Source organism: Somniosus microcephalus, chromosome 8, assembly GCF_052327205.1.
Source record: "Somniosus microcephalus isolate GS21.2 chromosome 8, FLI_Smic_1.0, whole genome shotgun sequence".
Taxonomy (NCBI): domain Eukaryota; kingdom Metazoa; phylum Chordata; class Chondrichthyes; order Squaliformes; family Somniosidae; genus Somniosus; species Somniosus microcephalus.
In genome coordinates, this window is record NC_140994.1 from 220,797,528 (window position 1) to 220,820,013 (window position 22,486).

Here is a 22,486-nt window from a genome sequence, read left to right on the forward strand (position 1 = left end):
ACGATACAAATGTCACCAAACACCATTCTAAAACTATGGATTATAACAAATACTTGGGTAAAGTAAATCATTAGACCTGAGAAAATGCCCAATAGTTTTGTGAAGTTCATGTAAAAGATCAAATTGGTTTGAAAGCGGTTATGGTTGCACCTTAGAACTACCATTTATTAACAAATGGTCGTAGATTCTGTCCACCCCCTTCACCAACATGCTACAGTTTTAATGTGGAGCCAGCACGCCTGCTCCTCCTGGCTCCACATTCAGGTAGGTTTTAAAACTTAGCTTTTATTTTTCTTTCACAGCTTCCAACGGTCCCCAAGGACCACTAGTTAGGCCATTGTAGAAACAAAATGATTCATTGCACCTTGTGCAGTGCAAGCTCCGAGGTGATTTTGCTCAGTAGGTCAGAAGTGTTTTGCAACAGGTGCAAGACCCTTCTTTGTATAATTAACTTTGGCCGGCACTGCCTTCAGGCAGTCGCCAGGGAAACCTGAAAGCAGCACAGTCCAATGTGGTGGCTGCCATTCCACCACTGCATATTGGGTGCAAGACCCCCGCACACAATACTGGACCAGTCAGTGCCTGTTTTTTGCTTGAAAATCAAGTGCTGAGTAATCCAATTTCTAGGCTAATAATACTGTTTATCTCTCTCTGGGCACCCAGTGAGTGTTGCCTGGGACTACTACAGGCACAAGCCTAGTTGCACCCTGTGAGGAAGCCCCGGAGCAGGATGCAGTTGAAGTGGAGATCTGACAGAACAGGTCTGCCGCCTGTTTTCCCACTGACTGCACCAGGGGAACGCCATTTTCCAGACACAATGCAGAGGAAGTTCTACCTTAAATTGTTTGACCTGCTCACAATTTTTATATTGCCTACGTCACAAACAAAGTCAGGCCACTGAAAATTTCTTGCGCATTACTAAGTGGCTGTGTCTTTGGATCTCACTATCCTGGTCTGCTTTTGGAATTTTAGATCAAAATACGATTTAAAAAAAGATACCAAACAGCTGTTGTTTGTTAAGCCAGGACCACCAAGACAAGTAAAAACATAGCAGCTCTTCAGATTTAGTACAAGTAACACTGATTAAGGATCATGACATCTGCATTCCGAAAGATACTCCAAAGACCCACTAATGTTTGATCTACAGCTAAGATTTCTTCCTTCTTGTGCACTTCCATGACAAAGTTACCAGGTGTAACAGGGATTAAAGAAAGTGATTCATTACTACTTGGTTTTCAGAGAATCTTAGTAAGAGAGACAGTTAGCTACTTATTGCAATTCACTGTACAGGACCAAGAATCAATTTTGTTCACACACCAAGTAAATCACTTAATGATCAGGGTAGTTTGAATGTCCAGTGGTTCCAAACAATTCAGACCATCATCCCCAGCTAATCACCTTTGTCTCAAATGATTTTGCAACTTTATGAATCCACTCTTAACACTGTAATGAAGAAAAGCAAAAAAAGAAGAAAAAAGTGTTGCTGCAATTTTTGTTGAACCCAGATCACAGCTACATCAATACATTAAAAAAACACTATTTCCAGGGGTTCCGATTCCCCACAGAATAAGGTGAAACACACTCCCATGTACAATAAAACAACTTTAACCTTTAATGCAGAACAATATTCAATAGAAGGAGTTAATGGATCAAGCAGAATTGTCAGCTAAATGAAGTCCTGTGGTTCAAATGCAGCCTTGTATAAATAACAATGCTATTTAGGGGCTTTGACGTACTCACCCAAGGGCACACAGTATCTATACCTTGGGAATTAGTTGTGTGGAAAAAATATTCAGTACAAGACACAAATATGAGCCAAAAGGTCATTGGATGAAAATTAATTTAAAAGCAACGATTAATTCTGTATCATCTTTAAATGTATTTTGTTAGATTCTACTCTGAATTCATGTTATCCCCGTTGTTTAATAGGACAGGGATTTGAGAAATAGACACATTTAAAATTAGTAAAACAGACTAGATTTGGGATTTTGTTAACAAACATTTATTCCGGAAATATCACTTCTTGACACCATCTCACTTGTCCAAGCCCAAGGATGCACCATGTTATTTATTAACATTTCTCTGAAAACAGTGTATAAGGCAAGTTTGACTTCATAATTTAGACAGATAGAAAAGACAATTCATAAGTATTTCTTTTTTTAAAAATATATCAACAACCCAAAAAAGTAATCGGACCCATATGTTCTTGAACCTAATCTTCAGCAGATCACACGCATGCATGCACTCTTCCGGAAGAGAAACAAAGAGAGACCTGCCACCAATTCAAGTGACATCCAGCAAAAATTTCTGTACGACTCCTTATAGGCGATGAGACAATGAAGCAAGGCTGAGGAGGCCATCAACTCAACAGTTACTATGATTATAGTACAAAAAGCCAGTTGAGGGGTGCGCCATCAGTGTAGTCCATTATATATTAAGTTACCATGATCAACCTTCCCATCATAGGAAGCTATTGAACAAAGGTCTGGTGCAGTCCCACAGGGAGAGGAAGTTGGAGGGCCCGCCACCTCAGGACCATTTTTGCCAACATTGGCTTCAGGACTTTGCCAACAGTGTTGCCAGGACTGGAAGATTTTAGCTATGAGGAAAGATTGGTTAGGCTAGGGTTGTTTCCTTTGGATGGAGGAGGCTGAGGGAGACTTGATTGAGGTGTATAAAATTATGAGGGGCCTAGATAGAGTGGATAGGAAGGACCTATTTCCCCTAGCAGGGAGTTCAATGGCCAGGGGGCATAGATTTAAAGTAATTGGCAGAAGGATTAGAGGGGAGTTGAGGAGAACTATTTCCACCCAGAGGGTGGTGGGGGTCTGGGACGCACTACCTGAAAGGGTGGTAGAGGCAGAAACCCTCATCGCATTTAAAAAGTACTTGGATATGCAATTGAAGTGCCATAACCTACAAGGTTACAGACCAAGAGTTGGAAAGTGGGATTAGGCTGGATAGCTCTTTTTCGGCCGGCACAGCCACGATGGGGCAAATGGCCTCCTTCTGTGCCATAAATTTCTATGATTCTATGGGGGTGATTTTCTGACATCGGAGGAGGCGGGTTTGGAGTTGGGAATGGTGGGAAAATTAGATTCAAAGAGGTCGGGTACAGAACCCGCCTCCGTGGGATTTTGCCGGTGCTAGTTTTGGAGGTCGGGAAATGCTCCCGCCTCCAGCTGGCCATTGCGTTAATTAACTTCCTTAAATACTTGTTAAGGGCCTCTCTAAACCTATTTTGAGAGGCCCTCGTGAATTTCCCAGCATTTCGGCGTGCTTCATGCACCTCCTGAACCACGCCAGGCCAGGTAAACCTGGCGGGTTGACTCGTGGGTGGCCTCCTCGCTGCTGCAGGTCTAACAAGACATCATTTATTGCAGCAAGGATTACTTGCAGGTGCCAGACCGTGGCTTTAAAAGGGCTCTGAGCACTTTTAGAAGGCCTTCCGAAGTCAGAGGTGCTGCAGCTTGAATCAATCAACTGTGGGACCTCCTGTGAAGACCCGCTCCCCACTTGCAATGAGTGCTTCCCCAAAGGAGGCATTTGCAAGCAGAATGGGAACCATTCGTTTTCTTTCTGCATGGACCTCAGAGGAGGATGAGGAGGAGGTCAGAGTGCCGGTGTATTGACCAGCGGCACCGGCAGCATGCGAGTACATGGCTGCCCGCGATGCACTTATCCTGGCCAGATTTGCATAGGTTGCCCAAGTTGGCACATGTCCTTGGCTCCATCCTAGTACATCATTGACAATGGACATGACTCTCTGGCCTCCTTTCACTCAGGCCACCAACCAGACAATGCAAGTGTGGCGGTGCCCGCAATGTGGAGCTGCCTAAAGCAAAAGAACAGATGGCATAACACCAACATTTTGGCTTCAAATCATTTTAATGCTTTCCAACAGGGATGGCATTTCATCAATACACAGTTACAGTCTCCCTATCTGCACACAGATCTGGAGGTTATATCCCTTGCCAGCTGTACTCACACAGCCTTGGTTTCTTTGGCAGGCCTCTTCCTCCCAGATGAGTGGAAGAGCACCTCCATGCTAGCTGTCACCCCCTCAAACAACATTTTCAGCACCTCATCAGAGAGCCTTGGGTAGGCCCTTGCCTTGGAATTGGACATAGTGCTTTGTCAAAGATGTTGGACGTGGTGCAGGAGATGCAGAAATGCTGTGGAGTGAGTCAAGGGAGCAAGAAGTCATAAAATCAGACTGGAAAAGTGCTGTCAACAAAGGCGAGCTTCAGTCCCAAAACACTAATTGAGCAAGGCATTCCCACACCTCTGCAATCAAGTGGACAATCATAGGAAAATCGCAAAATTTTGAAACCTATCAGTGGAGGCAAGTTTCAAACCCACCCAAACTGAAACCTGCCTCTGTCTCACCTCCAGTGAGAAAATCGCCTCTGATGACTCAGCCAAAGAACACAATTGGTATAGGATCCATCATCTACTCTGGAGGCAAGAGGGGATGGACAGGAGGAGGTATGGCATGGGGAGACTCCAAAAAGGTGATAACTAATGTGAAGTCTAACACAAAAATTTTAAAAGGGCATTTCAGTTAAATTAGAAAGTGCTGAGACCATGGCCAGCAACAGATGGCAACATGGACATTGCAAATGAGATTATAAAGGATTGGTAGGTTTGTAGATTGGATTCTGTTCAAGCCCCAGCTTGTATAATACAATTGAATGAATTTGAGTAGGTTGCCATCAAAATAAAATTAATTTTAAGCCATTTTGTTTGTTGCTGATGTCCCTCAGATTAATAATGGTTATTTGCAAGGATTTGACTTACTTAGATCCTAATTAGCACTAGGAAGGTTTATACAAAGCCATGTTTTGAAGGTGTAGACAGATCTTTCTATTTCAAGCAATGAATATTAAGAGGTGTCAAAGCTGCTTAATTTATATCGTGAAACTATAATTTCCTCAAGATGTACTAGCAGTATTACAAATATAGCAAAAATTAAATACCTACAGGCTGCTTTCCATTCATTTGGAAGATTAAAAAAAAGCAGAAAAAGATTTGTAGTAAATAGTTCTTTAACTATGCATGGTGCCATGGAGTGGCAGGCCTTATATTTCAGCCTTTAACAATTTTTCACACAGGTCCCCGCACTTAACGAGGTTGCTAGTGTTCGACACTCTCTTCCCCCGATGGAGAAGTTAAAAGTTAGGTTTGCTTTTGAAAATCTGTCTACCTCCTAGTAGTTACTTAAAGAGCAACATTGGTGCTGGATTAGGAAAAGTAATCTCTGGTCTCTTGATGCCTTTGATCTTTTCCATATTTAACTAGAGGCAGCTACAGCTCATTCAATACTGGATGTCGGACAAGCAGTCTAGGCATTGGAAAGGTAAAAAAAAGTCTGTGGAGGGGTAGAGCTGGATGTCATCAGCCTACATGTAGAGGCTGACCTCGCGTCTTCAAACAATGTTACGAAGGGGTAGCATGTAAATGAGGAAGAGCAGGGGGCCAAGGATAGATCCTTGGGGGATTCCAGAGGTGAAGGTTCAGGGGTGGGATGAGAAACCATTGCTGGCAGCACTCTTCTTATGGTTGGATAGGCAAGAGGGTACCAAGCAAGGGAAAACCAGAAAATTGGATAATGGTGGAGAAGGACCCCTTTTCATTTGATATCAGATGCAGGATTTCTGGAATGTCAAAGGTCAGTTTTGTGCATAATATATTGAGTTTCAGTGATCATGTACTAAAATAATCTAGACAACCAGGAATCATTTTAATCCTGAATACAGTAAAAGGTCGTGGCAGATTTACAATCAGCTTTCTACTCTCACATCAAAGATACATGTTACAACAGAGACAGTTTTCTTACCTTCCGATTGCTGAAATTCTTCAGATAATTGGATAAAATACTTTGCTAGCATATAATGGCTGTTCTCAACACCCGACAACTTGCTTTTATTGAAGTTGGCCATAAGATGTTCAGGCTATCAATGGCCCAGAAATTCCGGTCGGAGGCTTCCCGCGGGTGCAAGCCTCCGAGCTGCACTTACCTAGCGCGCCGGCCATTGAGCTGTGGGCCCGCGTGGGATTCCGATCCTGGGCCTCCTCCAACTGCCGGCGCGCAGTGCTTGCGTATCCCAGGGGCGCAGTTACTTCGATGCGTCCCCTGGGATCACGTGGGCCACGGACAGCCAATGGTAGCAGGGAATGCCCATTCATAAAATTGACAGGAAGAGCTGTCAAAATTATAAATACTATAAGCTCCAAAACATCACTAAAACTTCAATTAATTTTTTTTTAAATCACATTTTTAAAGCATCTATAAATTACATAAAATAACTATTTTAAACAATAATTTAAATTTTTGAAAAAATTAATTACATTTTCTAATGGGGCTAAAAATAAACTTACCTTTCTTTAAACTATTTAAAAATAATAAACCTGTGGAAAAAATGTTTTAATTCTAATTAATTCACCACTTACCTTGTTAAAAGCAGGCCTTGCACCTGCTTTTTACATGTGTAACTCCTGGGGACTTACCCTCCCGGAGAAAGCTGGAAAAAAAACGCAAGTTCAATGCGCACACGCTGCTTCTCTGGCGCACGCGTTCCACCTCTGAACCCCTTCTTTCAAGGGAACGGAAATTCCGGTTTCCCGCGCATGCACGAAACTGGCACTTTCATTGGGCCTACGCGTGAGTACTCAGCGCATACTCACGCGTGGGGACCCGATTTCTGGGCCATGTCTATTAAATAAACTCACATTTAATGTCCAATTATATAAACAAACAGTATGCGACATGCTCTTTGGCATAATAATTGGACAGGGTCATGATTTTTTCTTCAAATTTCCATCTAAGTGGGGATGTACATAAGTGGGAGGTGGGGACTGGAGGATGGGAAGGTTTAAGCCCTGTGGAACCAGGCTTTCAATACAATATCTTTCTCTATTAACTAGTATTCACAAGAATTCCACCAAGTCACTGTGAAAAAGCACCAAATGAAGGTGAGGAACTTGCTCATGTGGAGGGGAAGGGAAGGGTTATTCTTAAAATTAAAGGAATTGATAATTGATAGCTGGCACTTTAAGCGCTCCCCCTTTTCACTACTTGCCCATAATCTCGACAGCCCCTTCTTCATAAGGAGTCAAATTATAACTTTGGTGACCCACTCCCCTCCTGTCTATAAGCAGTGCCACCTGTTAAATAGAAGTTTCTCCTGCAAGCAGATATAAAACAGACATATAGAAGATACATAGAAGAAAGAAGATGGAGAGAAAAAATGAGTTCTACACATAGGGCCAGGACTACGGTGTAGGGACCACTTGCCTGGATGAGTGCAGCTCCAACAACACAAGAAGCTCGACTCCAGCCAGGGCAAAGCAGCCCACTTGATTGGCACCCCATCCACCACCTTAAACATTCACTCCCTCCACCACCGGCGTACTGTGGCTGCAGTGCTTCATCTAGAAGATGCACTGCAGCAACTCGCCAAGGCTTCTTCGACAGTACCTCCCAAACCTGCGGCCTCTACCACCTAGAAGGACAAGGGCAGCAGGCACATGGGAACACCACCACCTCCAAGTCATCCTGGCCATCCTGACTTAGAAATATATTGTCGTTCCTTCATCGTCACTGGGTCAAAATCCTGGAACTCCCTACCTAACAGCACTGTGGAAGTATCTTCACCATGCGGACTGCAGCGGCTCTCCACCTTCTCAAGGGCAATTAGGGATGGGCAATAAATGGTTGCTTTGCCAGCAACACCCACATCCCATGAATGAATAAAAAACAATTTAAATCAACCTTTGTGTCTCAAATACAGTAATATCTTGATTTATAACATTTCAAAGAGGCAACTGATGCATTTTACTCTTACCATTGTTTATACAGGTAGACTATCCTTTATCCGAAAACCTCGGGACCAGCCGAGTTTCGGATAAAGGAGAATTTCGGATTTCGGAAGGTGGGTCGGCAGGGGTCCGCGGGGGGGTCGGCGGGGGGTCGTGCGCACGACTTACGCTGACGCTCAGCGTAAGTCAGTCGGGGTCGGCGGGGGTCGGGGCCGGCGGGGTCCGCGGGGGGGTCGGCGGTTGTCGGGGCCGGCGGGGGGGGGGATCGGCGGTTGTCGGGGCCGGCGGGGGGGTCGGCGGTTGTCGGGGTCGGAGGTTGTCGGGGCCGGCGGGGTCCGCGGGGGGGTCGGCGGTTGTCGGGGCCGGCGGGGTCCGCGGGGGGGGGGTCGTGCGCACGACTTACCCTTTATCCGAACTTCCGAAACCGGAACCCTCTAAAAACCGAAGGTTTTTTCGTTCGTACGCACGACTTACGCTGAACGAAAAAACCTTCGGTTTTTCGAGGGTTTCGGTTTTCGGAAGTCCGGATAAAGGGTAGTCTACCTGTATTTGCATAAACATTTAAAATCCACGTCCCAGCCTACGCAAGATTGTCATATGAAAATTAAGCGATTTAGCATTATAATCACATGCTAGCTGGCTGGATGGTGTTTGTTTCAGTCAAAGTACATTATAAGTCAAAAAATACGCCAGTAGGTTTAGACAGCAAACAAATTTAACCCAAAATGTTTTGCCTCCTTGAATTATACCCCACTCAAGGGTTTAGCTCAGCGAGGAGGAAGGCTGTTCAAAGTCAGACAGTAATTTTGGAAGTACACACTTCAAAATGCTGCTGCTTCCCCTCCCCCACACCCTTCTACCGGAGAGGGGTGGGGGCGGGGGAAGTGCCTGGGCATATATGCCGCTGGAAAAATATTGATTTTTTTTTTAAAGACATTATAAAATTTGGTTAATATTTTAAATTATTATTTCACAATTCAATTATTGAGTTATTTTTCTGTGATCTTAGGGTTTATCCATATTCATTCAACAGGCCAACGGGTTGCTCACTTCCCTAAAAGCTAACTGAACAGTTATTCAGCCCTTCATATTGGAAATTCCTATCCCCCTTCAGAGACACACTGCACCTCCATTCCAGCTCATAGAGGTACTCTCCTCCTCTAGTTCACAAAAATACTCTCTGCCTCCAAACAACCCCTCCAGTTCACTGAGGCACTCTGTCCCTTCCAAACCCCCATCTCAAGTCCATAAGAATACTTTCCATCAACCCCCGCCCCTCCCAAATTCACAAAGGGACTCTCCACCCCTTATTCCCAGATCCAACTGAAGTGCACACCTGATTCTGCCACACCACTTCTCTCTGGGAGCAGAACCTCTGCTGTAGGCAGGGATTCCCGATTGTCAAGAGACCAGGAATTCCTACTCGAAACCCGCAGCACAAAGCCCACTCCTGGAGTGGAGCTGCCAGATCAGTTAGGAGCAGTTCTGGAATTACCAGCACTGCAGTTAAGAAGTTGTTTGGAGGGAGGGGGGAGGTGGGGATGACAGAAAGACAGATGAGCACAGGAGGAGGAGGAGAGGAAAAAGCTGCTGTGACTGCAGCAGGGATGAGAAAGTAGCTTCAGCTACAACAGCAGAATCAATAATGGTTGCATGAGGAAGCCAAAATAAGTGACAGCAACAGAGGAGAGTAAATAGCTGCACCAGGAATACAGACAACAGCCATGGCCATTGATGAATGGAAGCTCCATAAGGAGAGAAACTCAAGCCCAGGCCAATGGCAGACATTAGGCCTGAGGAACAAAGACATTTATTGGATGCCTCGCCAACAATTTTATGGATAAGTTTAATTATTTTTTTAAATTACATTACTTTATAGATTTATCTCAAGTTGTATTTTTTTTAAATATCCATATAACTGACTTGCTGAGGAAAAGTGATCAAAAGTATTTTCAAACAGAATTTTGAGCAATTCTATTCATTCCATTTCCCCTCCACGATAGTTGTTCACGGACTTCATTCCCTACTTATTTAGTTTTAATTTGTCGCTTTTCTGTGAATGATATCTGAGCCAATCAAATGCAAAGAAAAAAAGAAAGGACTTGCATTTATATAGCGCCTTTCACAAACACCGGACATCTCAAAGCACTTTACAGCCAATGAAGTACTTTTGGAGTGTAGTCGCTGTTGTAATGTAGGAAACACGGCAGCCAATTTGCGCACAGCAAGGTCCCACTAACAGCAATGTGATAATGACCAGATAATCTGCTTTTGATATGTTGATTGAGGGATAAATATTGGCTAGGTAACCAGGGATAACTCCCTGCTTTTCTTCGAAATAGTGCCATGGGATTTTTAACGTCCACCTGAGAGAGCAGACGGGACTTCAGTTTAATACCTCATCCGAAAGACAGCACCTCCGACAGTGCAGCACTCCCTCAGCACTGCACTGGAGTGTCAGCCTAGATTTTGTGCTCAAGTCCCTGGAGTGGGACTTGAACCTACAACCTGTGTTGTGTGAAAAGTAATTTTATATATATTACACACACACACACACTTTGTATTCATCGCACCTTTAAGTGCAATGCTTGGAGGTGTATCAGACATGTACTAGATGTAAAACATTTACATAATTCTATCCATTATTTCACACTACATAAGGGTTACTAAGAATAGTGCATCCAAGATAGATCAAACTAACAAGATTAAAAAAATAGTATGGATTTGAATTAATGATTTTCAGCACAATCAGTACAAAAATAATTACAAAGACGCTTCACTTTAGTGAGCAATGTAATTACTTCCAGGGTTACTACTGCAGGGTACACTTAATTGCACCTTTTCCTTTTTTACAACAGTAAAACAAAAAAGTTGGCGAGCTGGGCCTGTTTAAAATAGTCAACTTTCCCTTACCTGGAAAGGTCACCGAGCTGAAACGTTAAACTCTGATTCTCTCTCCACAGATGCTGTCTGACCTCCTGAGTGTTTTCCAGCATTTGCTGTTCTTAGTTTATACTCTGATCTATGTGTTCATGTTCCAGATCAAGATTGGACTTTTCCTGCAGACTTCACATACCTTCTCATTCAACTCGCCTACCAGTATACTGGAATAATTACAGTACATTATTTTATATTTCTCTAAAATTAAAGAAACTTAATATTCCCACCGGATTAAATCTGGTATACCTTAATTAACTTACAAGTGCCCCATCTGCAATAATTGCTAGATAGATGACAGATGGCTACATCCCTATAGAGGAGGCATTTATTTCACGCATCTTGTAGTGTCCTACTTTTAAAATCGCTATAACTTGTTAATCAGCTATTAATGGGACACCAGGATACACCTTTTCCCCTTCTTACTCTCATTTCCCTCTGGATTATTGGCTTTCCTTATTTTGTTAGCAGTGTATGTATATAGATCATTTCCCCTCTAAAATATAGGATATTGTAGGAACGTGGGTTCCAAACTAAAAGATTGAGTTCTACTCAGGCAATCAAACAAAATGAAACAAACAGGCTTTAACAAGAAACTGCAGGATAACATCGAATGTAAGTTTGCTCTCTCTGGAGGCTCCACGAGGACTGCCCCTGCAGTCCTGTGGCTGACGTCATGATGTCATCATGTTTTCCCGCCAGTGGGGGATCACGTGATGAATGGCGTGACATCATCACGTTTTAGCTGCGCTGTTAAAGCAACCACACTCTGTACAGTTAAACAGCATAAATAAAGATACAGACTCAGACTGTAGCTAACATGTTGTTAAAGGAATTATGTACAAACGATCTGAGTCCTTTGGTGGCTCCGCCACATGCGCCCCCCCCAGAATTGTCTTTAACAGCAAAAGTGAGATGTCGAGGAGGCCTGACAAGTCTGTCCGAGCGACTTCGGTAACCTTGCAGAGGAAGCTGATGGACGGTGGTCGAGCTGGCGGGCGGTTGTGGTTGAGCTGGCGCGGCGAGTGTGGTCGAGTTGGTGGGTGGCTGTGGTTGATCTGGCACGGCGGCTGCGGGCGGTCGGCCACGTTTTGGCGGTTGAGCGACGACGACTGGGCGGTCCAGGTCCAGGTGAGCCGACTTCAATCAGTCCACCGAAATGTGATCCGGCTTTCCTCCGATGTTGACTGAAAAGGATTTGTCTCCTGATTCGATGAAGCAGAAAGGACCAGTGTAAGGGGGCTTGAGCGGATCCCGGTGAGCGTCATGGCGGATAAATACGTACTTGGCATTCTTCAGCTCTGCTGGCACGTGGGAGCTCTGTAAGCCATGATTTGATGTAGGCAACGGAGCGAAGCATCTGGCCGGTTCCTGGTGGCTGACGAGTTGCTGGGAGGTGGACCATGGCTCTGTGGGAGAAGGGAGGAAATCACCAGGTACTCGGAGAGGCTGGCCATAAACGAGTTTGGCTGAGGACGATTGCAGGTCTTCTTTGGGCGCCGTACGAAGACCCAAAAGGACCCATGGAAGTCTGTCCACCCATCCTGCACCTTGAAGACTGGCCTGAAGGGCGGCTTTAAGCAACCTGTGGAATCACTCACAAAGGCCGTTCGCCTGTGGATGATAGGCGGTGGTGCGATGAAGTTTGGTGCCGAGCCCCTGAGCTACAGCATTCCAGAGCGCCGAGGAAAATTGTGGCCCATGGTCGGAAGAGATGTCCGCCGGTACCCCGAAACGGGCAACCCAACAGGAGATGAAAGCTCTAGCGACGTCTGCCGAAGTGGTGGAAACCAAAGGAATTGCCTCTGGCCACCTAGTGGTGCAGTCCACCATGGTGAGGAGATGCGTATAACCATTAGAAGGCGGAAGTGGCCCCACAAGGTCCACATGCACGTGGTCGAAACGACGCTCCGGAACAGCGAATGTAGCCACTGGAGCTTTAACATGACACTGGACCTTGGCCTTCTGGCAGACCACGCAGGTGTTGGCCCAGTCACGGACATCGATGTGCATACCCTTCCAGACGAACTTCGCCGACATTAGCCGTTGTGAAGCCTTCATACCAGGGTGCGATAACCCGTGTATAGCATCAAACACTTTCCGGCGCCATGTGACTGGCACGATAGGTCGGGGAACGCCCATGGAGACGTCGCAAAGGAGCATGGTGCCTGCAGTCTGGAAACTGACGTCAGTCGCTTGGAAACTAAAGGGGATGGTTCTGTATGATTGGACCTCTGGGTCTGAGGCCTGATCCACAGCCATGAGGGCATAGTCAATCCCCAGGTGAACCGCATGGACCGTCGCACGGGAGAGGCAATCTGCCACCAGGTTGTCCTTACCAGACACATGTTGAATGTCCGTGGTAAGTTCTGAAATAAACGTCAGGTGACGTTGTTGAAGAGCGGACCACGGTTCGGCGGTCTTGGCCATGGCGAACGTTAGAGGCTTGTGGTCGACAAAAGCCGTGAAGGGACGTCCCTCCAATAAGAAGCGGAAATGGTGAATGGCTAGGAAAAGGGCCAGTAACTCCCGATCGAAGGTGCTGTATTTTTTTTCATTTTTCCGTAGTTGACGGCTGAAAAACACCAGCGGTTGCCACGTGCCGTTCACCCATTGCTCCTGCACTGTGCCGATGGCGTAGTCTGACACGTCTGTGGTAAGGGCGATGGTGGCAACTGGAAGTGGGTGCGCCAGCATGGTTGTGTTGGCCAAAGCGCTCTTGGTGTTGACGAACGCCTGGTCCATCTCGACCGTCCAGCTGATTGGATCCTTACTGGACTTGCCCTTGAGGGCCCCGTACAAAGGTTGCATTAGCTGAGCTGCCTTAGGGATGAATCGGTGATAGAAGTTGACCATCCCCAGGAACTCTTGCAGGGCCTTGACGGTTAGCGGGTGCGGGAAAGAGGTAACAGCTTCCACCTTCATCAGTAAGGGGACGGCGCCGTCTGATGTTATGCGGTGTCCCAAGAAATTGATCCTTTGCAGGCCGAACTGGCACTTGGCCGGGTTGATGATTAAACCGTGCTGGCCGAGGCATGTAAAGAGGGTACGCAAATGGGAGATGTGCTCTTCTTGCTAGCGCTGGCGATGAGAATGTCATCAAGGTAGACGAAGATGAAGTTAAGGTTTCGGAGCACGGAGTCCATTAAGCGCTGGAAAGCCTGTGCCGCGTTCTTCAAGCCAAACGGCATCCGCAGGAACTCAAAGAGGCCGAAAGGGGTGATGACTGCGGTTTTCGGGACATATTGCGGGTGCACGGGAACCTGGTGATACCCCCGGACGAGGTCGACTTTAGAAAAGATAGAATTTCCCGCCAAATGGGCCAAGAAATCCTGAATATGCGGGATCGGGTACCGATCAGGAGTAGTGGAGTCGTTCAGGCGTCGGTAGTCACCGCATGGCCGCCAGCCGCCACCCAATTTCAGAACAATGTGGAAAGGCAAAGACCAGGGACTATTCGACTGGCGAATAATCCCAAGCCGCTCCATCGTGTCAAACTCCGCTTTCGCAGCCGCGAGCTTGCCGGGTTCGAGCCTTCTAGCCCGTGCATAAACCGGGGAGCCAGTAGTGGTGATATGATGTTCAACACCATGCTTCGTGGCCGAGGAAAAGAAAGTGGGCCTTGTCAGCTCCGGGGACTCTCCGAGGAGCCGAGTGAAGTCATCCGGAGAAGGAAAAGCGCAGGCGATAGAGCGCGCCATGGTGGTACCGTGGTAGCACGGAATCGAGTGGAAGGTGGCCGCGTTGATCAACCGGCGGTGCCGGACATCGACGAGGAGGCCGTTGGCACACAGAAAATCTGCCCCTAAGATGGCCTACGAGACTGTGGCCGTGACGAATTCCCAATGGAAGCGCTGACCGCCGAAACGGACTTGGACCCGCCGCGTTCGGAAAGTTCGAATTGCTGCGCCATTAGCCGCCACGAGGGAAAAACCGTGGTTCCCAGCTTGCATATCGAGATTCGACGCAGGTAGGATGCTACACTGCGCCCTGGTGTCACAAAGGAAACGTCAACCCGATAGAGAATCGGTGATGTAAAGAAGTTTCCCCGTAGATCCAACGGCCATCGCAACTGCGGAGCGCCCGTTAGACACGGTCCTCCTTCGCCAGGAACACTGCAGGAGCTTTGTTTTGTTTTTGGGCGAAAAACTGCAGGGAGAGCGGCAGCGTCGTGCTTTCGCGCCAAAACGGGCGTGGTAGGAGCACCAGCCCGCTGCAGGAGGAGCTGTAACCACGTCTGTGGGGGATGAGCGCCTCGTGGCCGGGCAGCACTGCTGGGTTACTGTGAAAATCTTAACTGCTTTGGTAGCAAGCTCGGCGCAGTCTGTAATCTTGGATCTGGCTAGGGCAGCCTGCACCTGCTCCGGCATTTGGCCGAGGAATAGCTCCCGGAAGAGGAAGCATTCTGGTTCGGCACCCAAGAGTGTGAGCATTTGGCTCATGAGCTCGGACGGTTTGGAGTCCCTGAGGTCAGGCATCGTGAGGAGCCGGCGAGCGCGTTCTGACTTCGAGAGCCCGAAGACCTGTAGCAACCGCGCCTTTAACGTATCATACTTGCTGTCAGTAGGAGGACTACCGAGGAGGTTGACGATCCACGAGACAGTTGCGCTATCGAGGGCGGAGACCACATAGTAATAATGGGTCTGATCCGCGACGATGTTCCTGATGGCGAACTGGGCTTCAGCCTGGATAAACCAGGCGTCTGGTTGTTGCTCCCAGAACTGTGGCAGTTTCAGAGTCACGGCGTTCGTGTCCATGCTAAAGATCTTCCGCGAAAACTGTTCACGAGTGTCGGGGTCACCAATGTAGGAACGTGGGTTCCTAACTAAAAGACTGAGTTCTACCCAGGCGATCAAACAAAATGAACTTTAATGAAACAAACAGGCTTTAACAAGAAACTGCAGGATAACATCGAATGTAGGTCTGCTCTCTCTGGAGGCTCCACGAGGACTGCCCCTGCAGTCCTGTGGCTGACGTCATGACATCATCACGTTTTCCCGCCAGTGGGGGATCACATGATGAACGGCGCGATGTCATCACGTTTTAGCCGTGCTGTTAAAGCAACCACACTCTGTACAGTTAAACAGCATAAATAAAGACACAGACTCAGACTGTAGCTAACATGTTGTTAAAGGAATTATGTACAAATGATCTGAGTCCTTTGGTGGCTCCACCACAATATCATGTAGACAAGAGTGTACTGGGTATATTCATGGTCATTAACAGCTTAAGTCTCATTCTGCTCCAACTTGCCCAAATTCTGATGTTATGTTTCTTTCCAGATAATTTTCTCTCAGATACACAACATGCTCAAAATTGAAGAGTCAAACATATGTAAATTGGCCATTTAATAAGAACATAAGAACATAAGAAATAGGAGCAGGAGTAGGCCAATCGGCCCCTCAAGCCTGCTCCGCCATTCAATAAGATCATGGCTGATCTGATCCTAACCGCCAATCCACTATCACAGAACCATCTCCTGAATCTAACAGAATTAGACACAAGAAATAGGAGCAGGATCAGGCTACACGGCCCCTGGGCCCGCTCCGCTACCTACAGGGCCATGACCGATCCGAACCTAGACTCATGTCCAAATTCCTGCCCGCTCCCCGTAACCCTTAATTCCCTTTACTTCTAGGAAACTGTCTATTTCTGTTTTAAATTTATGTAATGATGTAACTTCTACAGCTTTTTGGGGCAGCATATTCCATGGACCTACCACCCTCTGAGTGAAGTAGTTCCTCCTCATCTCAGTTTTGAAAGAGCAGCCCCTTATTCTAAGACTATGCCCCCTAGTTCTAGCTTCACCCATCATCGGGAACATCTTCCCCGCATCCACCCGATCCAACCCCTTCACAATCTTATATGTTTCAATAAGATCGCCTCTCGTTCTTCTGAACTCCAATGAGTAGAGTCCCAATCTACTCAACCTCTCCTCATATGTCCATCCCCTCATCCCCGGGATTAACCGAGTGAACCTTCTTTGTACTGACTCGAGAGCAAGTATGTCCTTTCTTAAGTATGGACACCAAAACTGTACGCAGTATTCCAGGTGCGGTCTCACCAATACCTTGTACAACTGAAGCAATACCTCCCTATTTTTATATTCTATCCCCCTAGCAATGAAAGCCAACATTCCATTGGCCTTCTTAATCACTTGCTGCACCTGCATACTAACCTTTTGAGTTTCGTGCACCAGGACCCCCAGATCCCTTTGTACTTCAGTACTTTCCAGTTTCTTGCCATTAAGATAATAACTTGCTCTACGATTTTTCCTGCCAAAGTGCATAACCTCACACTTTCCAGTATTGTATTCCATCTGCCAAATCTCTGCCCACTTACTTAGCCTGCCTATGTCCCCTTGCAGGTTTTTTATGTCCTCCTCACTCACTACTTTCCCTCCCATCTTAGTATCATCTGCAAACTTTGATATGTTACACTCGGTCCCCTCCTCCAAATCGTTAATATAGATTGTAAAGAGTTGGGGACCCAGCACTGACCCCTGCGGAACACCACTAGTTACTGATTGCCAGTCTGAGAATGAACCATTTATCCCAACTCTCTGACTTCTGTTAGATAGTCAATCCTCTATCCATGCCAGAATATTACCCCCAATCCCCTGATTTTTTATCTTAAGCAATAATCTTTTGTGTGGCACCTTGTCAAATGCCTTTTGGAAGTCTAAATACACTACGTCCACTGGTTCCCCTTTATCCACCCTATATGTTACTTCCTCAAAGAACTCCAGCAAATTTGTCAAACATGACTTCCCCTTCATAAAACCATGCTGACTTTGTCCTATTAAGTTATGATTATCCAAATGTCCTGTTACTGTCTCCTTAATAATGGACTCCAAAATTTTACCTACCACAGATGTTAGGCTAACCGGTCTATAGTTTCCAGCCTTCTGTCTACTGCCCTTTTTAAATAAGGGTGTTACATTAGCAGTTTTCCAGTCTGCCGGGAGCTTTGCCGAGTCCAGGCAGTTTTGGAAAATTATTACCAATGCATCCACAATCCCTACCGCCACTTCCCTCAAGACCCTTTCTCCCCCTTCTCACTGTTCCATGGCAAATTAGCAACTCACACTAAGATCACACTGTATTTTACAAACTTGAAACTGCCCATTCCCAAGGAGCTTGTATTAACCAGCCAGTGTTGGACAGTGAGATCTCTACTCACTAAACCAATGATCGGATCTAAAAAGAAAATTACACCCCTTTCGGCTGGAATTTTGATTATTTTCCATTTCAATTTTCAAATGCGCAACATTTAAGAAAAAGAGTTAAAAAAAAAAAATTGTCACCTTTGTTGCCAAAATAACTCCAGCAAACTTACTGTATTCGTGAAATTGCACTTCGAAAAATTAGGTACGGAGACCATGGGGTAAAGTTTTCGCTTTGGGTGCAATTGGAAATTGAAAGGTCATCGACCTGAAAGTTAACTCTCTCTCTCGCCACAGATGCTGCCTGACCTGCTGAGCAGTTCCAGCATTTTCTGTTTTTATTGTAAAAATTCAAGTTAGATCTCGCATGTCTATTTTTGTTTCCTAAGCATATCAACAGGAGGAGGGTACTGTTGGAATTGGGTTTCCCTACCCCCTCTCTGCCGATCTCGCAAGGAGGATCAGCTTGTCACCCATTGGGACTCGGGACAGGGATTGTTCAAGGCTGGAGTAGAATTCCTCTGGTCTCATCTGTGGCTTCTAGTGTTGGGGCGTACGCACTGATGACCGTTGCGCACTGGTTCCAGGCTGGGGTGAGCCGAAGAGTCATGAGGCACTCGTTTATACCGCTAGGAGAGTCTCCGAGATGCCCAACCAGTTCATTTTTTATGGTGAAGCCTACCCCATGGAGACGGCGTTCTTCTTCAGGTTTGCCTTTCCAGAAGGTGGTGTAGCCACCACCTTGTTCCTTGAGCTGGCCTTCCCCTGCCCGGCGGGTCTCATTTAGGGCAGCGATGTCAATGTCAAAATGTCTGAGCTCCCAGGCAAGGATAGCAGTACGGCGTTCCGATCTGTCACTGTTGGGGTTGTCCATGAGGGTCCTGACGTTCCAGGTCCCGAACTTCATTTTAAAGGGTGGAAGATGCCTGTGCGTGAATTCTTTTAATGTGGGGTGGCCGTTGCACACCAGCTACCACACGGGCTTGACAGAGCAAGGTCTTGGTCCAATGGCAAGGGGATCCAAGACGATTGGAGACCAGTCTCTGCTACAATGGCCGAAGAGCTCCTCCCAGAGTCACAATGCAGATTCCGCCCACTAAGGGGCACAATGGACATGATCTTCACTACACGTCAATTACAAGGGAAATGCAGGGAACAGCACCAACCGCTGTACATGGCCTTCTTTGAACTCACAAACGCCTTCGACACTGTCAACTGTGAGCGATTATGGAGTGTCCTCCTCAAATTCGGCTGCCCTCAAAAGTTTGTCACCATCCTCCGCCTGCTTCATGACGACATGCAAGCCGTGATCCTGACCCAACGGTTCCACCACAGACCCAATTCACGTACAAACCAGGGTCAAGCAAGGCTGTGTCATCGCACCAATGTTCTTCTCGATCTTCCTTGCTGCAATGCTCCATCTCGCCCTCAGTAAGCTCCCCACTGGAGTGGAGATAATTTACAGAACAAACGGGAAACTGTTCAACCTCTGTCGTCTCCAGTCCAGATCCAAGATCGTCCCATCCTCTGTCGTTGAATTACAGTATGCAGACAACGCTTGCATCTGCGCTCACTCGGAGGTCGAACTCCAAGCCATCGTCAACACCTTCACCGAAGCGTACGAGAGCATGGGCCTTACACTAAACATCCGTAAGACAAAGGTCCTCTATCAACCTGCCCCTGCCACACAGTACTGCCCCCCGATTATCAAAATCCACAACAAGGCCTTGGACAACGTGGACCACTTTCCATACCTCGGGAGCCTACTGTCAACAAGGGCAGACGTCGACAACAAAGTCCAACACCACCTTCAGTGTGCCAGTGCAGCCTTCGGTCGCCTGAGGAAAAGAGTGTTTGAAGACCAGGACCTCAAACCCAGCACCAAGCTCATGGTTTACAGAGCAGCAGTGATACCCGCACTGCTGTATGCCTTAGAGACATGTACCATGTACAGCAGGCACCTCAAAGCACTGGAGAGGCACCACCAACGCTGCCTCCGCAAGATCCTGCAAATCCATTGGCAGGATAGGCGCACCAATGTCAGTGTTCTTACTCAGGCCAACATCCCCAGCATCGAAGCTTTGACCACGCTCAATCAGCTCCGATGGACGGGTCACATTGTCCGCATGACCGATACAAGACTCCCAAAACAAGCGCTCTACTCTGAACTCCGACACGGCAAGAAAGCCCCAGGTGGGCAGAGGAAACACTTCAAGGACACCCTCAAAGCCTCCTTGAAAAGGTGTAAAATCCCCACCGACTCCTGGGAATCCCTGGCCCAAGACCGCACAAAGTGGAGGAGAAGCATCCAGGAAGGCGCCGAACACCTCGAGTCTCTTCGCCGGGAGCAAGCGGAAGCGAAGCGCAGGCAGCGCAAGGAGCGCATGTCAACCCAAGCACCCCACCCAGCCGCCCCTTCAACCACCGTCTGCCCCACCTGTGACAGAGACTGTAGGTCCCGTATTGGACTCATCAATCACCTGAGAACTCATTTTTAATGTGGAAGCAAGTCATCCTCCGTTCTGAGGGACTGCCTAAGAAGAAGATTTTTGTTTTGGAGCCCGTGCAGAGTGGTTTTAATATAATAAAACATTTTGTTGCAAACAAGCTTTTTGCTTTAAATAGCCATCACAGGAAATTGACAACAATAAAGTGGACTGTCTTTCTTAATGTCATATGTAGCAGAATGAATTGAGCTGTCCCCGTTACAAGCAGTTTATGACTAATATAATTTAATTTATAATGAAACAGACCTGGGGTTAGACGTTATTTAGGCCACTTAAAAAAGCATTGCCTATTCTGCGCCTCGCTTTTCTTCATAATGTTACAGAAAGTAGCATATTTTATCCTCTCTGTCACTTTAGACCAGTGTCTCTGCTTAAGGCTTGTGAAATGTTCATTGCTATATTGGTCAATTCCATCATCGTTGAACATAATCACAGTTAGTGAATGGCGTGATGAGCCTCGAGCTTCAAATACACTAGACAGCAGCATTTGATGGAATACAAAATCTACCAACCTCTGTTATCATTACCAGTTTTAGCCAGCTGGTTCAGGTCTGAAATATAAATCTAAAAACGACATATTCCTGCATCTTTTAAAAACACAATAAATGTGTAAAAAAAATTCAAATACTAAACAGATACAGCTCAAAACAAAAGTTACTCATTTGGCACAGATGCATCTTGTGATACAGTCAGCTAGATCAATTAACAGGGAACAAGCTTAAAACTGGACACAGAATACTCTACTAGAAACAGTAAAGGAAGCAGAACCTATAATAGTTCATAAAAAGGGATGGGAAAGGACTATGTCGGCTTCTCTTTCAGAGAGTGGCACAGATATGATGGGTCAGATACTCTCCTATATGTGGTAAAATTCTGTGATTCTATTCTATAATATTTCCCCTTTATCAGAAGTTTTGTCGTGGGAGGCTCATTAATTGTGAAACTATATTTTCAGATCTGAGCCTACTGGCTAACACATGAAAGTCTGGAAACTAAAAAGTACAATATGGAAACATCGAAAAAAATGAAAATGGACCATTAGTATACAACTACATTAATGCAGTATTATTATCCTTCTCCTTCCTAAAGTACTCCCTTTCTTTGTGAAAATAACAAATATTGCATGTGTTCCCCAAGAGCATGATGCACATTTCCTCAATGTTCTGCTGGTTAAAGAATACATCATGAAGTATATTCATTATAAAAGAGAGAGATAATAGAGGAGCACAGTTGATCAGATGAACATAACTAAATTAGATAAAAAAGGAACTGGAATAATCAGCTCCCAGTAAAGCAGGTTCAACTGCTTAGGTCTGCAGCTTGATCTGATCAGATACTGACCCCATTTACACGCCATCTTTAACATCACGGCAAAGTGGGAGCCTATTTGCTGCAACACTAAAGATGATATGTGAATGCCCTTTTAGATGAAGTCTTTGCTGTGAGGAAAAAAGTGGGGGAGGTTATCTAAAAGCGGCAGGATTTGGAAGAGAGGACAGGAACAAAGCTATCTAACTTGGTTGATACAAAACTGGGTGGGGTTAAAAGGGGAGGTTGAATATAACTTGGAACAATATTAAATTGGTATAGATTAGAAAGCCAACAAGTGACATTTTAAATATTTTTGATTCATCTCATTATGTAACACTTCTTCATTTCCCTCTTCCTCGGTTAGTGATTTTTTTTTGTTTAGAAATGGTCATCCAGTGAACTAGCTTGGAAAGGGATACATTCTTGGAAGCATAGAAGTTCATAGTACAGAAAGAGGCCATTCAATTCGCCATGTCTGCGCTGACTCTCAAAAAGCTGTCCACTTAGTCTCATTCCCTGACTCTGACCCTTTCATTTTGCAAATATGTAATGCTATTATGGATTCTGCTTCCACCATTGTTTCGGTAGGGTTGTGTAAATGTTTTTTTTTTAAATGTAAAAACTTTTTTTGGGGTGGGAGGGAGGAGTTCTCATGGGAGATGGTTGAAGCATTGAGGGGTACAGTAGAATAGTGGTATGTTATTAGACTAGTAATCAAGAGGCCTGGGCTTAAAATCCAGAGACA

General features: G+C 46.0%; 1 long non-coding RNA gene across 2 annotated transcripts in view; it reads right to left on the minus strand.

The window, feature by feature from the left end:
- Window positions 1–22,486, minus strand: part of LOC147114115 (uncharacterized) — a 211,607-nt gene that overhangs the window by 22,378 nt on the left and 166,743 nt on the right. The window lies entirely within an intron of this gene.